Source organism: Thunnus maccoyii, chromosome 8 (assembly GCF_910596095.1).
Source record: "Thunnus maccoyii chromosome 8, fThuMac1.1, whole genome shotgun sequence".
Taxonomy (NCBI): Eukaryota; Metazoa; Chordata; class Actinopteri; order Scombriformes; family Scombridae; genus Thunnus; species Thunnus maccoyii.
Window position 1 is genome coordinate 4,215,469 of NC_056540.1, and position 14,420 is coordinate 4,229,888.

Genomic DNA, 14,420 nt, shown 5'->3' on the forward strand with positions numbered 1-14,420 from the left:
TTAATCTGTTGATTATTTTCTAGATTAGTTTTTTGGTCTTTAAAATTTCAGAAAATGGTGAAACATGTCAATCATTGTTTCCCAAAGCCCAGGATGACGTCCTCAAATGTCTTGTTTTGTCTACAACACAAAGATATTCAGTTTACTGTCATAGAGGACTAAAGAAACCAGAACATATTCACATTTTTTAAAAGTTGGAATAAGAGTATTTGGACTTTTTTTCTTCAAAAAAATCTTCAAAAGACCTGATTAATCAGTTATCAAAATAATTGGTGAATAATTTAATAGTTGACAACTAACCATTAAATCGATTAATCGACTAATCATTTTATGGAATGTAAATTCTTGATGCATGGTACACATCACATGTATACCTACTAAAAAACCAGCTTTGTTTCTGTGTTGCTTCTTGTTCATTTTTTCATTTCTACTACTAAGGTTTCAGGTCTTGAAAATGTGTTTTATGTGGTTTTGCATTTTTTAAAAAAGATTCCTTGGTGTCATCTCCTCAGGTGCTGAAAGCTGCCAGATTGAGCAGATTTTGTGATATGAGGCATTGTCTTCCAACAATTATAAAGTGGGAGGAAATATTGGAATTTGTACTAACACTAGATTTTGTCAGTGTCAAATGTCATTCTTCTTAGTTTTCTAGCATATCGTGTTAGTTATGTAACTCAGCATCAGAAAAAAGCTGGTACACTGACAAAAAATCCACAAGGAGGTTCACCAGATGCAAAATTATTTATCTCAAGTGAAAAACTGACACGTGAAAACTGAACGTTTCATCTTCTGACCATCATCAGCACAAACCTACACACTACAAGTTACAAAGAGTTAAATAAGCAACTAGACAGTCAGTGGTGACCAAATGGAGTAAAGCAGGCTGAAGGAAGGAGAGTCTATCTCATCAACCGGCAGGCCAGAAGCTAATAGCACAGTATGACTTACATCAATTCAGCTTTTCAAGAAATAAATTGGCTACAAGTAGTAAAGCATGACAAAGTCACCCCATAAATACAGAGTAGAATATAGGAAAACATGAATGTACAACGTGGTTCTTGACTCATAGGTAGCAGATATGAAACCTTTATAGACATCTATATATGTACACACACCTGTATGTAGACCTATTCACTCAAATAACTAGAGCAATGAAAACAATCATACAGTAAGAACCACAGGACTGGCAAGCACAGCTCCAAGACTGTAAGGAAACAAAAGGAGAGCAGCAGAATTACAAAGTACAGGAAAGTGATAGTTCTTCATTAAGACCCTCTTTTCTCGTCTCTTAGTGGATTTTTGTCAGTGTGCCAGCTTTTATCTGATGTTGATGTATAAATGTTGTCCAGACATACCTGAAGTACAGACTGCAGAGTGCAGACATGTCTATGCTGTTATAATTATGTAACAGTATGCAAAATTCTTCTTCTTATTCTTATTATATATGTTGTTATAGGGCGTAGGATGATGTAATCTCATCAGCCATTATTTCTGAATTCTTACTCAGCAGTGTTGAGTATTGACAGTTAATACTCACAGTGTCAGTGGGACCAAGAGGAAGGACACAGTGACAACAGTGATTGCTCTAAAAATGTTTCTTTTCATAAAAAAAATATTCATGTTATGGACATATACAACTAATTAAGTGATTCTACTTAATCTGGTCTTGTTAATATTTCATACAGGCCTCAAGTTGTTGGGTTTATTTTTCTGCCTACCATGCATTGTTTTGTCTTATTTTAATTTTTTTATTTATTTTGATGCAGTCACTCACTTTACTTTTTGAAGAATTATTCACACGAAATATAAATGTATTTCACAATGCACTCATTAGATATTTTTGTAAACTATGCAGAGTATTTCATTGCATCTATGTGAAAGCAAAATTGAAGAATTGTTAACCGGAAAGACAAAATAAAATAGTTTACAAATTCATAAATAAAATTGAACTTATCCCCAAAATTGGGTTGTAGGCCTCTATTTCAGCTGTTTACACTCTTTAGACATTTAAGTGGAAACTTCTTTGGAACAACACACCAATTAAGTCAAAGGTGAGCTTGGATTTGGCGTCTCAGTGCAGTGCTTCTGTCCTTGATAACAGCAACCAGCTACTTAATGTACCGTGGACGCCACCCATCTTAAGAATTCCTTCATTTTACTTGTGCTGTAACACGGTAGCTTTGCCACCTCCAAATTCAGTAAGCACTGCAATATTAGAGGGTATAACCAAAAGAATATTTTTATTCATTCAACAGTGTATGAGAGAGACATGAGAGGTCTCTCTGTGTAAGAGCATCTGTTTCATAGTGATCTTGATTGTCAGCCACTTGGCTTATGCAAAAGTCTTAGCAGCTGAAGTAATGTGGTGCATCCAAGTACCCTGAAGATTTCTCCTTTTGTTTGTTTGTAATTATGACATCTACAAAGTTCACACAACCACAAATTGTATGTTCTCACTGACCTGTCAAATACCTGTGCAACACGTTCTCAAAATAAATATATAGAACCAGACATTAATGACACACAGCCTACGTTCTAAAGGGAGAAACTGATGCCCACCAAATTCAGGATTAGGCATAATAAAAATAAAGTATATGTGTGTGTGTGTGTGTGTGTGTGTGTGTGTGTGTGTGTGTGTGTGTGTGTGACAGTAGGTTCTGATGGTTCATGGACACCAGGCATGTTGCTTGTGTGGGTGTAAATGTGTAATCAAACTCTTTGCTAGCATCTTATTTAACCAACTAACAGAGGTGACTTTTGCAATTGTGCTTTCGTAGCACAATATTATGCTGCGTCACAGGCTTCTGGCTATTGTGTTTGTGTGTGTGTGTGTGTGCGTGTGGGTGTGTTTTATTTGCCTTAATGAATTCCCATTTTCATTTTCCCCTTCATAATAAACAACAATAAAACTTTCATAATCCCCACTGCCCCAACCCATGTTCCAACTTCACATCAACACACTCACATGCATGCATACACACATACGCACAGTTGACAATAAAATTTCATGATTATCAACAGTAACAATAACAACCTCCGGATTAATAAACACATAAATATGCAGAGACCAATAAAACATCTGGATGACAGCAAGCTTCTCTTGCTCTTAATCATTCATATAAACATAGACACAGTTAAACACACACCTGAGGTTTCAATATTCTATAATATAAGTGTGGGGTTTAAAATGTTAAACCCTGGGAAAATGTGGCTAACTTTGCTGTTTGGTGCTGGGCAGGTCGTGTACAGTGGGTTTATCAGAGCTTTTAAAAAAAGAACAGTTGCCTACAGCAGCAAAAGTTGCTGGATACTAAATGAGTGGAAAGATGCTAAAGCACTGCATAGAGCTTAGAGGAACTGCAGAGTCAGGTTCTCTGTGGGTAACTCTTGCATTAAACATGGTCATTTTATCAATTTTCCATATAAAAATTTTGATCAGTGCAGCTGGCGAGTTGGCAGCTGTTCCACCACAGAATAGACTTGATCCCTCTTGCACCTCAGCCTACCAACAAGCAAAGTCAGAAAGAGACCTTGCATCTGGAGGAGATTTGAAACCTTAAAGGATATGGAGGAAATTTGAGGGAGCCAAAGGTCAGAAATGTAAGAAGACATCAGCCCACTGGGTGCATGAACAGTAAGATTTGTATTTCACACTGTGAGCCAATGAGCAGAGGCCAGTACAGGGGTAACCCTGTACTGGCCTCTGCTCACTGGTCTGTCTTTTTGGTGCCAGAGAGCAGTCGAGCTGAAACACTTTGATCAGTTTGTAGCTGAGACAAAGAAGATGGACAACAGGCCTTGTTACAACAGCATTTAAAATGGTGAAATTTTGCAGCAAATTCAGGTCATGCCAACAGAATCACTGTGATCAGTGGATTTACTCACAATGGCAAAGATAATCAGTGTGTCTTTCATCATTTTTAATAACAAGTTCAAGTTTGGTGAACTTTAACAGAGAAATTGCACTGTCGACCAATGGTAAACTGTCTTGACAGTGCTTTGAGAGCATGGAAAGCCGGAAAGTCCAAAGTGGAGGAAACCACAGCTTATTAGCTGTAAGTCACCGTTCAAGTTCATATGACCTCCCTGTCCGAGTAAAAACTGTTCCACAGAAGAGCAATCTGCAGACAATTATGAGACATGAGTCAATGGTACAAATTCGTCTGTTGTAATACACTATGAAGTGATTGTCCTGTTAGTTCCTGAGCTAAGCTATCTAGTTGGATAACAAGTTTACTAACTGCCTGTTAACAAGCTTGTTAGCTCTGATAGCTTTATTTGCTGTCTTCAATAACTGGTGTGCAATGGTGAACAAAATACCAGGGGAAGTAAACAGAACAGCAGTGGATGTCAGCTTGTGCTGTGACCATAACTTAATAGCAACATCTGAAGATCCAGATCCAGACATGTTTGAAGACATATGAAAACCCCCTGCTTTGACTAATAACTTGTGTCTGATATGTGTTTTTCCCCACAAAAACTTAAATTACTTCCTTAAAATGACATCTACTCGTTCTTCCTTGTTAAATATTCTGAATCTATGAATATGTAAATGTTGTTCATTTCAAAAATTGTTGTGATATCACAAATCATTCTCATAGTTACACACTTTGAAGTGAGATTTAAAGTGAGCACAGAGAAACTTTCCTTCTTCAGCAGATGAATGTGAAAACAAACTGCACATTCATCATTCTGCACAGAGAAGAGAACAACATCCAACTGAAGGAACAAGAAGAAAAATACATCTTTGACTGGAAGGGAACTTTAAGGAATTACAGCGGTCTAGGTGACAAGAGATACAGACATTGATAACTTTCTTCAGATTATGAGGAAACTGTATCAAACCACTAATTTGATTTAGTTCTCACAGCTGAGATCAGCTTTATAGAATAAAACAATCTATATCTATGTGTGTTTTTGGTGTGTGTGTGTGTGTGTGTGTGTGTGTGTGTGTGTGTGTGTGTGTGTGTGTGTGTGTGTGTGTGTGTGTGTGTGTGTGTGTGCGTGCGCGCGCACAGAATTCATCTTAAACAGCCATCTGAAATGAAGTGTCAGTGCTTATCCAGTAGAGTGGCCCAAATCTTTAGGGGGCTGGATGACTCACTGCTGTGATGAATGGTGTGTGTGTGTGTGTGTGTCACAAGACCAGTCTGCCTAAATGTTTAACAATGACCCGCGACCTTTGACCTGAACTTTATTTCATATTTCATTTCATATAAGGGCTGTATAGTACCATAAAAATAAAATCCATGTCAATCCACTTGTGTAAAATGTATTTTTGTTCATAGGATACTTGTGACATGTAAATGACAAAGTCCCTGCATATTCACCCCCAGGCAATGTTATTCCATGAGAAAGACTTAGGATGTGAAACTATATTATCTGGCCAACCAAGGTCTGAGAACTCTGTTTCCTTACTGTGGCTGAGCCACAGGGACACAAACACCAGAAATAGTGCTATTACTGGCACCACATCAGTTTCCCCTGCTGATAATGTAGACTTTTCAAAGTATGTTACCATAGAAACCACCATGAGATCAGTTCTAATTGCAGGAAAGTTAGTCGGCAATCATTGGAGTATATTCAGCTACAGCTACTACTGCAATTGTCAACATATTGGTTTTATTGGTGTTGGTTATAAGTGTTCAAGAGGCTGTTTGTTTTTTCTTTTTCATTGGAAATAGTGACCAAAATGAATCACTTTCAGAGATTACAATACTACTGACAATCTAGTACATTACTACAGGCTTGGAGGAAGGCCTGACGTGCTTGGGTTAGGGCTGAAAAGAGATCTTGCATGTTGGATCGTTGGAAAGGTCTCAACCTGGAGAGTAACATCAGGTCGGTCCTAAGATTCTAAATGGCTCCTGCTTTGACATGATGACCTTTGAACCTTGACCTCACTCCATGTTTTTAGGATTATAATTAATCAAGAGAATGGGCTACAGACATGGAGCTGACTGTTAATGCAAAGCTTCAAGGAGTTTTATGTTAATAATTATGGTTTCCATAATAATGCCAAATGCCAAATAATTGTCAACATGATAAGGGACACCACCAAAACACTCATCAGAAACTCTGTTCAGGAGGCAGATGCGTGTGTGTATACTGTAGGTGTATATGGACACCACAGGTAGAGGTTAGGAGGCTACACTGATGGATGCAAACCATTATAATGGCAGGTTAATTTGATTAAAAATATAGAAAGGCATCCAAAGCATAGAAAATCATCAGACAAACATATACTGGGGATGTTATGACTTGTATATATAGGCGTGTAAGGCTGCCAGAGGTAGGTATTGGCTCACTTGTTAATGGTACCCTAATATCTCATCATGGCCTCATCAAACCCTCATTTAATATTCCTACATTAATTGTGGTGTACACTATCCAACCTGTTTCAATTTTCTGGGATAATTAGATTTAGAAAAAACAATCTTTTGAACATTAAACATTCATTTTATTTTAATGATCACATCACATACACATCTGTTGCATTTTCTTTGTAAAATAATATCTCTATTTTGCAAACAATCATTTGAAATACAATTCTATGCACAATATGTATGCAGAGGTTTCAAAATTTCCCCAAATAATCCTTTGAAGTATATGTGGATACCATTGTAATGAGAATTTTGAGAACTGAAGAAACCAGGTTTCCATAAACCACAACGGATAAGGAAACTGACACCATAAATACAATAAACTCGAATAATGTCTACCAAGTGTCTTTTGCAAGTGATGGCAATGGTAAGTCATCTCTTTGACTAAGATGTCTTTCTCTTCCTCCAGTTGTCTGACAAGCATCACCTGGTCAAAGACTCGCCTCTTCAATCCCAGGCCTACAATTGCTTCAACAGGAGAGTAGAACATGACCAAGGATCTGAAAAATACCAATATTTTAACCCAAATCAGGCCTAGGGAACTTCTCAAGAAGTTGCACAAACCATGTTTTGGACAAAGTAGCCCCAAACACACCACTGAGCACCAGGAACTTCCACCACAGGTCAGATGATGGCCTTACAAACTGTGCCACAATAGCCATTTGCATGATAGTTACAAATTGTTAGTAGAAAAATTAGGTTTAACTTGTTAACAAGCTAGGTTTTATTATTTTTTCCCCATGGCAATTAGCCAGGCAACCCAGTAATTACATGGCTTCACATGCTTTGTGTCATAGATGGTTGTTTAAACATCACAACTCAAAGACAAGTTAAAGAAAAGAACACAATAATCAAAGTTTGTCAGGCTAAAGAAAGACTACAGGTTAGAGGATGACAGTAAGAGGGCCAGATCTGACTTTATAGAGGAGAACAGGATATATCATAGCCTAATATATAATAATAATTCAGGACATGGTGAAGAAAATCCCTGGGAAAAAGAAATGCTTATGCCCTCTTCTATAAAGTCAGATAAGATCAACCACTGTGAAAACACTGGTTAAGACTCAGCAATACTCAGCAAAGACTCCCTAATCCCAACCCCCATGGGTGTATGTCCCATAGCAATAGGACTGAGTAGAATCGGTATGGGCCTTTGGTTCACAGCAAGTTGATGTATTTCTGGATGGTTCTCATTGCCAAGGTAACATGTACAGCATTCACTGTTGTCACCGTGTAAGCACAAGAATTTGCTCAGGTCAGTGAAGGCAGTGAGCTGAAGAAGAAGAGCTAACAGAAAACATTAGTTTGTATGGGTTAGTAGTTAGCCTAGCTTGCTCTCCTCCGCGTTTGCTCTCCTTTGGGCCCACTGGGAGTCGCAGACCAAGCTCATGAAGCTGATTTAGCTCCCAGCCAGTGTTTCTCATAGCAAAGGTCTTTGTTATGAATGTCCAAAAGAAAATGATGATCATAGACATATTTCCCTTGCACTCCACACGATGATACAGACATAGACATGGACAAAGAGTCGGTACTAGGAGAGGCCACCACAAACATTGGTAGCACTGCCATCACATCAGCTCATGGAGAGAGAGAGAATGGTAACAACAAGAATCCTTTAATTTTTCCTCTTGTCTTTAATAAATCACTCTTCCATCAGTTTCTTTAGTTCAGTTTCTTCTTTGGAAGGTTGGTAACAGTGGCAGGTAGCAGTTGACAGCTAGCTAGTTGTTTCAATTTAAAAAATATATCCAAAGATGATATTTCCTCTTCTGTTATTACTGATTAATGTTGTTACCTCTTCTTTCGAGTCTTTTATGAAGATTATTTCTTTCTTCTGCTGCCAGGCTGTTGTACTGATTTATTGCCTCTCTACGTTTGGTCTTCAGTTCATTATTCTTCTCTGCTTACAATGTCTTGTTTAGTTGCTGTGTGTTAAGTTTAGATTTCAATTTCCTTTTACAGTTTGTCTTGGCTGGCATGAGCTAAGACTGAAAAAAAAGTTTGTTTTCTTTCCTTGTTAGGGTTCAGAGTTGACCACAGTAAACAGCGACTGTATTCACAGAACATCTTTAGGCTAAAAGTAGCCCCTAACTCACTGATTTAGGAGCAACTCCTAAAAAAAATGGCTGTGTCAGCCCTTTAGAACTCCTAAATTTTTAAGATAAGAGTATTTCACAAAGTGTCTTAGCACTAAAACCAGCTCTGCAATCTGTATAGTTAGGAGTAGTAGGACTCCTAAGTCACTAAAACCAAATTAAAAACATTTCTAACATGGCTGCAGCGGGTAATCTGTCTTGTAATCAGATTAATGTTCTTGAAACTTTCAATGGTAATGAGCTTTTAAAAAGGTATCACCTTAATCACAGGGTATTATGATAATAGCAGAGCTAGTCAGAGACGCAGCAGTGTTTCCCATTAGTGTATCAAACCGTGGGGGCCGCAGCTTAATTTCTGCCACCTCAGTTTCATGTTGCTGAGATAAAAAGGAAAGAAAAAAAGAAAAATGCTGTCATTATTTTAGCAGTCTTTAAAATAATTAAAAACTCAGTTAGTTTTAGGTCAACTTCTGACAGTGGACTATGGATGAAAACTAGCCCTGTGGCTAATTCTGACACATTTGTTGCAAATATTAATTAATGTGTAGTGTCCCTCCCCCTCTAAATGACGTGCTGCTGCTGCTGTGGCATGCACCAGGCTGCACCAGGCTGCGTTTCAATCCTCCCTGCTTTCCTGCTGCACACACACACCTGTTCCAATGTTTGGTCTGTGAAAAGATTATAAAATTGATATATCGATCGCTCTCATGCACATTACTAATGTGCTCTTATACATAAACACTAAACTTAAAATTCTTCAGTTTGCTCCAAACTGCCAATTGTTAGTAACCATGGTAACAGTGTTTGTTTACAGTAGTGGACACTTCTTAAAGACATGGAGGTGTGTAAAGTATTATATCACCACATTTTGCTGTTCAACAAGTTTCCACTGGAAACTGCTGTCATTCTAGGTATGGGCAATTGACTGATTCATAACCCATCCATAAAGCATAAGATGTCAATTACATGATATCTCCTTCTACAGTATTTCTATGATCAGTTTGCTGACAGAGAGACATCCCCTATCAGCCAATCACTGAGAGCATAGAAAGTAAGCTCAATCATGAAACATGCAATTAAGTCAACACCAGACTTTCTCTTAGCTTTACAGTTTTCCCAATGCCTCAGTAAAAGTTGGTCTTATCAGCTTAGTGAATAGGTTTTAAGAGGGCAGTCTAAGGTGGGAACTTTAAGTGCTAGTCAGAAGAACTCTGAAGTGATAAGATAAAATGCTTTGTGAATGTGGCCCAAGGGAATTAACATTAGAAAACAATGTGTTATATTTAGAACAGCATTGCAACAATAGAATCAACAATGGTACAGAAAAAATAGTACATTAGCCGTACTGTAGCTCACCAGTGTCTGCCCACTGCCTGACATCACACACCCATAGTTGTAGGGTCTCCACATTAAGGCTGAGCTCCTTCTTGAGAGCCTCAAGACTGGCAGTTTCAATCTTTGCCCTCTCACTAGACTATCTGAAAGAAAAACAATGAGAGAAAAAAAGTCACATATCACAATAATTGTACAGATTTATTGCTCATTTATTGCTAATTCACCAGCAAGGTGTATTTTCCTAAGACATCTTCATGCTATAATTACTTTGATACAACAATTTGGAATTGTTTCACAACACTAAGAGAAACAAATTATTCTCCATAAATAAAGCCGTGTCATAACAGATTCATAACATCTCTGCTTGGATTAACAAAAATAATCTTATGTAGGTTGTGCAATTCGTTTTTAATTACTGGTGGACCTGATTTAGTATTTCTTTTGTGTGATGATTATCTTGAGCACAATTTTAAAAAAAACACACACACACGGTGATAGTGTCCATGCAGGGGGAATAAAGTCAGGTTTGGAATATGGAACACACACATTCTCATCTCAATCACACCATTCCAGGTTTCACTTTGAAGAAGAATGAGTCCTGATAAAGGGGGAGCAGTTACTGTATGTGGATCAAAGTTCAGCTGATTTGTTTGTGCGTCCCCTAAACAAATCAACCAAAGGGGTAAAAGCTCTGCTGTAAGTGTGAGTGCACAAACAGGCCTAAGGTATGAATATGTTTACAATTATCCTTCAAACAAAGTATCTAATTGTACAGTTAATATGATTTGTTGAATTGCTTTGCCAGCGCTTTGTGGAGGCTCTCAACTTTCCTTTGATTCCATCCCATGGCCAGTAAGGTCATCATGTCTGTTCTGCCTTAGAAGACACAAAAAAGATCATATCAGATTTATTCTACCATTAAAGTATTAAAGTAAGCTTACAGGAATATTACCAACCAGGCTGGATCATATTTGTGGTCAGAGCTCTTCACCGATGATGTTTCCTACCCCATCATGGCTTCTTCCACCCCATCTCACCTGCACCAGACCATAGTGATATTGTGGCATTGACTGCAGCTCAGGATCAGTATCAAAATTTAGGGCCTGTGAAACACTGAGTTTGTAATCCTTTTTTCAATCAGTCATCAGGCATTTGTAAATGAAGCTAAAATAATGAAGTTGCTAAAGTGTGTTATCCAGCATTACAGCTCCAAAGCTATCACACCTGCTGTTATTCAAAGCCTTCAGCCTTGTACACACAGGATCCCAGATATCAATGAAGTCAGGCATTTTAAAAGCATATCTTAAAAGATCATTAATCATATCGAACCATCCCTTTAAGTAAAAAACTCTACCACACTTTCCGGTGTGAGCCTTGGCGTGTATTACAGACAGAAAAGGCTTCATGTCTGTGAGTGGTTGTAGCTCAGGCAGCTTCTCTGCCATCTTCTCCAAATATAGTCAATATCTAGAGGGCATGAGGGCATAAAGGTAGAGAGGCCAACCAGAGGTGGTAAGAGAGGTAACTAAATCAATCCCTGGCACCAGCAAAAGGCTGTGTGGTAGATTTAAGGTATCAACTGGAGAGTTGCTGGTAGGGTTGAGTATTGAACTTTGGTACTTTTTGAGCGTCAAACAAGTCACATCCATAGCAATTAGTATTGAAAACTGACTCAAAACTATTAAGCACATATTTTTAGTACTTGACAATCACTTCAGAAATGTTCAGTCATTTATTGTGATCAAAGAAGAAATTTCACAGTTTCCTCTATTTAACTAATCCAAAACGTTACCTCTGAATGCTTCTTATTGGCTCATATGAAACTATAGGCATGAAGAGGAAGGTCTCAAGCAGAGAAGAAAAGTTTTTTTTAAAAAATACTGTTTTACTTTTCAGCTATTTCATTTCCTTTGATTCCTGTATGTGCTGGTATCCATAAAAATGTCCTTCTTCTTCCTCTTCCCCCTTGGTTACAAAGTAGCCTATTTCCTGATTGGGTTGCACGTCTGTCCACTTTCCAGTCTCACCTTTTCTTATTTACTTCAAAATAACACAACACTCGCACATTTGTTGTGACTTCAACAACAACTAAATAAATTGGTGATGGCAAAGTGGTTAACTGCATGAGACCCATATCACAGCTGAAATAAATAATAGGCTTGGCCAAGCCCACATAGTAGGATACTTAAGGTATAGGCCTACTACATAAATAAAGGGATATGTCATAAATAAATAAATAAATGACAGTTTGTTGATGTTTATAAATAGATATTAGGACAAACTGTTGACAGGATCACTTTATTAAAGCAAGACTAAAAAGGTGCTTCTTGGAATTTACATGCACTTATTCACATGACCGCAAGAGGTCGCCTGTGAAAACATAAACATTGGTTGTTTTAACCCCCTTACACAATCGACCAGTGTTGTTGTTTTTCTGGTGAGGTCTGGCTGGTCATAAAACTGTCTTAACTGGGTGAGCCAACATGTCACGACCGGGACAACCTTGAATCGACCAGGAGGCCACAGTGTGTGTAAAGACGTGTGTGAAAGTGTGTTTACTGTGAAGGCGGGTTAGTGAGAGTGAGACTGAGATTGTGAGGTCAGAATCTATGATTCCCTGTAGCACTAAATAAGATATTAAGCTTTCCTAGCCCCCGCTAGGCCCGGGCGTCCAATCCTTATGCATGCATCTGTGTGTGTGTGTGTGTGTGTGTGTCAGCTGTGATGTAAAACCCATGTGTTACAGGAGTGCCTCTCTCCTCCTCTCTGTCATTCCCACCAGCCCTCCTTGGGTCGCTGCAGACAACAGAGCTTTGAGCTAATGTGATCAAACTTTAATTGTTTATCGCTAGAGCCACAGTCCTGAGAGGAGAGGGCGGCTTAGCAGAGCAGAGAGGAGCGATGTGTATTCCCCAACATGGAGAACTGGAGTCGCTGTCGCTGCTCTATCCTCACTGTGCGGGGTTAGACATGCAAGGGGAGTACACTTGTGCTTCTGTGCTTGTCAGTTGGGTTGCCCACAGGCAAAGATGTTTTTGTCTTTGTTTAAATATGCACGTGTTGCTTTGCTGTGTGTGTTTTGAGAATGATGTGAGAAATTGTCTGGTTTTCAACAGATGTCTTAGAAGATCACACACAAATTCAGTCATGACATTGACAGAATTACGGTTTATTTTATCATAATTTGGAACAGCACATTCATTAAAACACATTTATTTGGGGAGTTAAAGTTTTGACTTGAAGGTCTTTCACTTTGTTCCATGTATAATCCATCAAAGATGTAACTCACACAAACATTGACACAAGTTCCAAGTATTTGAGTGCAGATTCACATTGTCATTATCTATTGTTGGATAATGATGAATATATTTTCTTAATCAATCAATCATTCATTTATATGTCACAGATTGGTTAAAAAAAATGCACATCTCGTCCTATGTGCCAAGGTCTTCAGATTACTTGTTTTGTCTAACCTAACAACCTAAAACACAAAGATATTCAATGTACAATGAGAGAAACAGCAATGTTACATTTGAGAGTTGGAACTGGTGAATGTTTGGCATTTTTAGAAATAAAAAGTGGTGTTCATTAATTTAGTCATTTTATCATTCATTTCTTCTCTCAGTATTTTGAAAAAACCTTTAAAAATCCCAGAAAACCTCATCTTTCTTTCAAATTCATGACTAAATAAGCAACAGCCAAAGTTGAGGGAACAAAAACATCCTTCGGTATTATTTATAAGCATTTATAAAACTCAGTAGGTGTTGCTAAATTCTGTTGCTCTGAAATACATGATATCACCTTCTACCACCTGAGCTCCGCCCACTTCAAACCAGTGAGAAAAGTCAGGATGAAAACAAAATACAGAAATCTCTCATGAAACTGTTCTAATCCTGGTAAAAAAAAAAAAAATAGTGGGTTCATTTCGCTTATAGTAAGAAAATGGACATTTCAGGACCTTTAACTCAAGGTCCACTGACTGGCTTTTTCCAAAGCTTTCAACTGCTTATCACATAGCAAACTCCAGCAGCTGCGGACTGTGAGATGCAGTAGTAAGCAGCAGGAAAAACATTAAGTAGACATTGCATCAAAGTTATTTTGACTAAACTGTTATTTTGATGATCAAGAACAAAATGCTTTTTTTCATTTCATGTCTTTATTTGAGAGTTGTCAGTAGAGAGAAGACAGGGAATGAGAGGATAGAGAGAGAGATGAGAAATGACATGCAACAAAGGTGTCCAGCTAGACTCCAACCCAGAGCCGAACCTCAAACTCCTGGGCCACCAGCGCACCCCACTTTCACACTAACCAGATAGTAGCTGCACTAATTTTATATTACAGAAGTGTGAAAAGGCAATGTTCTCTTACTTCTCTTCTTTACAAACTCCACTCTGTTAGGGCAGGTATGAACAGAGAGAGAAAGACAGGTCCTCTGTTTCTGAGACAGTTTGTTCTGTTGCACTGCTTCATGGTTCATCAGCCTTGCTCTCTCAGGTCAGATAGCTGCAGCTTGTTCTGATATGAAACCTGTGAGAAAATTGAGAGAAAGCAACAAGGCTGGTTGAAAGTTTTGTTTATTCTCAACTCCTGCCCCAAACAAACTGCT

General features: G+C 38.2%; 1 long non-coding RNA gene across 1 annotated transcript; it reads right to left on the bottom strand.

Moving 5' to 3' along the window:
• Nucleotides 1-7,869: 7,869 nt before the first annotated feature.
• LOC121901384 lies at nucleotides 7,870-10,263 on the bottom strand. Its single transcript, XR_006097271.1, has 3 exons — nucleotides 10,239-10,263; nucleotides 9,836-9,957; nucleotides 7,870-9,147 (listed from the first exon to the last, which is right to left on the bottom strand). It is a non-coding gene; the product is annotated as an uncharacterized LOC121901384 (long non-coding RNA).
• Nucleotides 10,264-14,420: the final 4,157 nt, after the last annotated feature.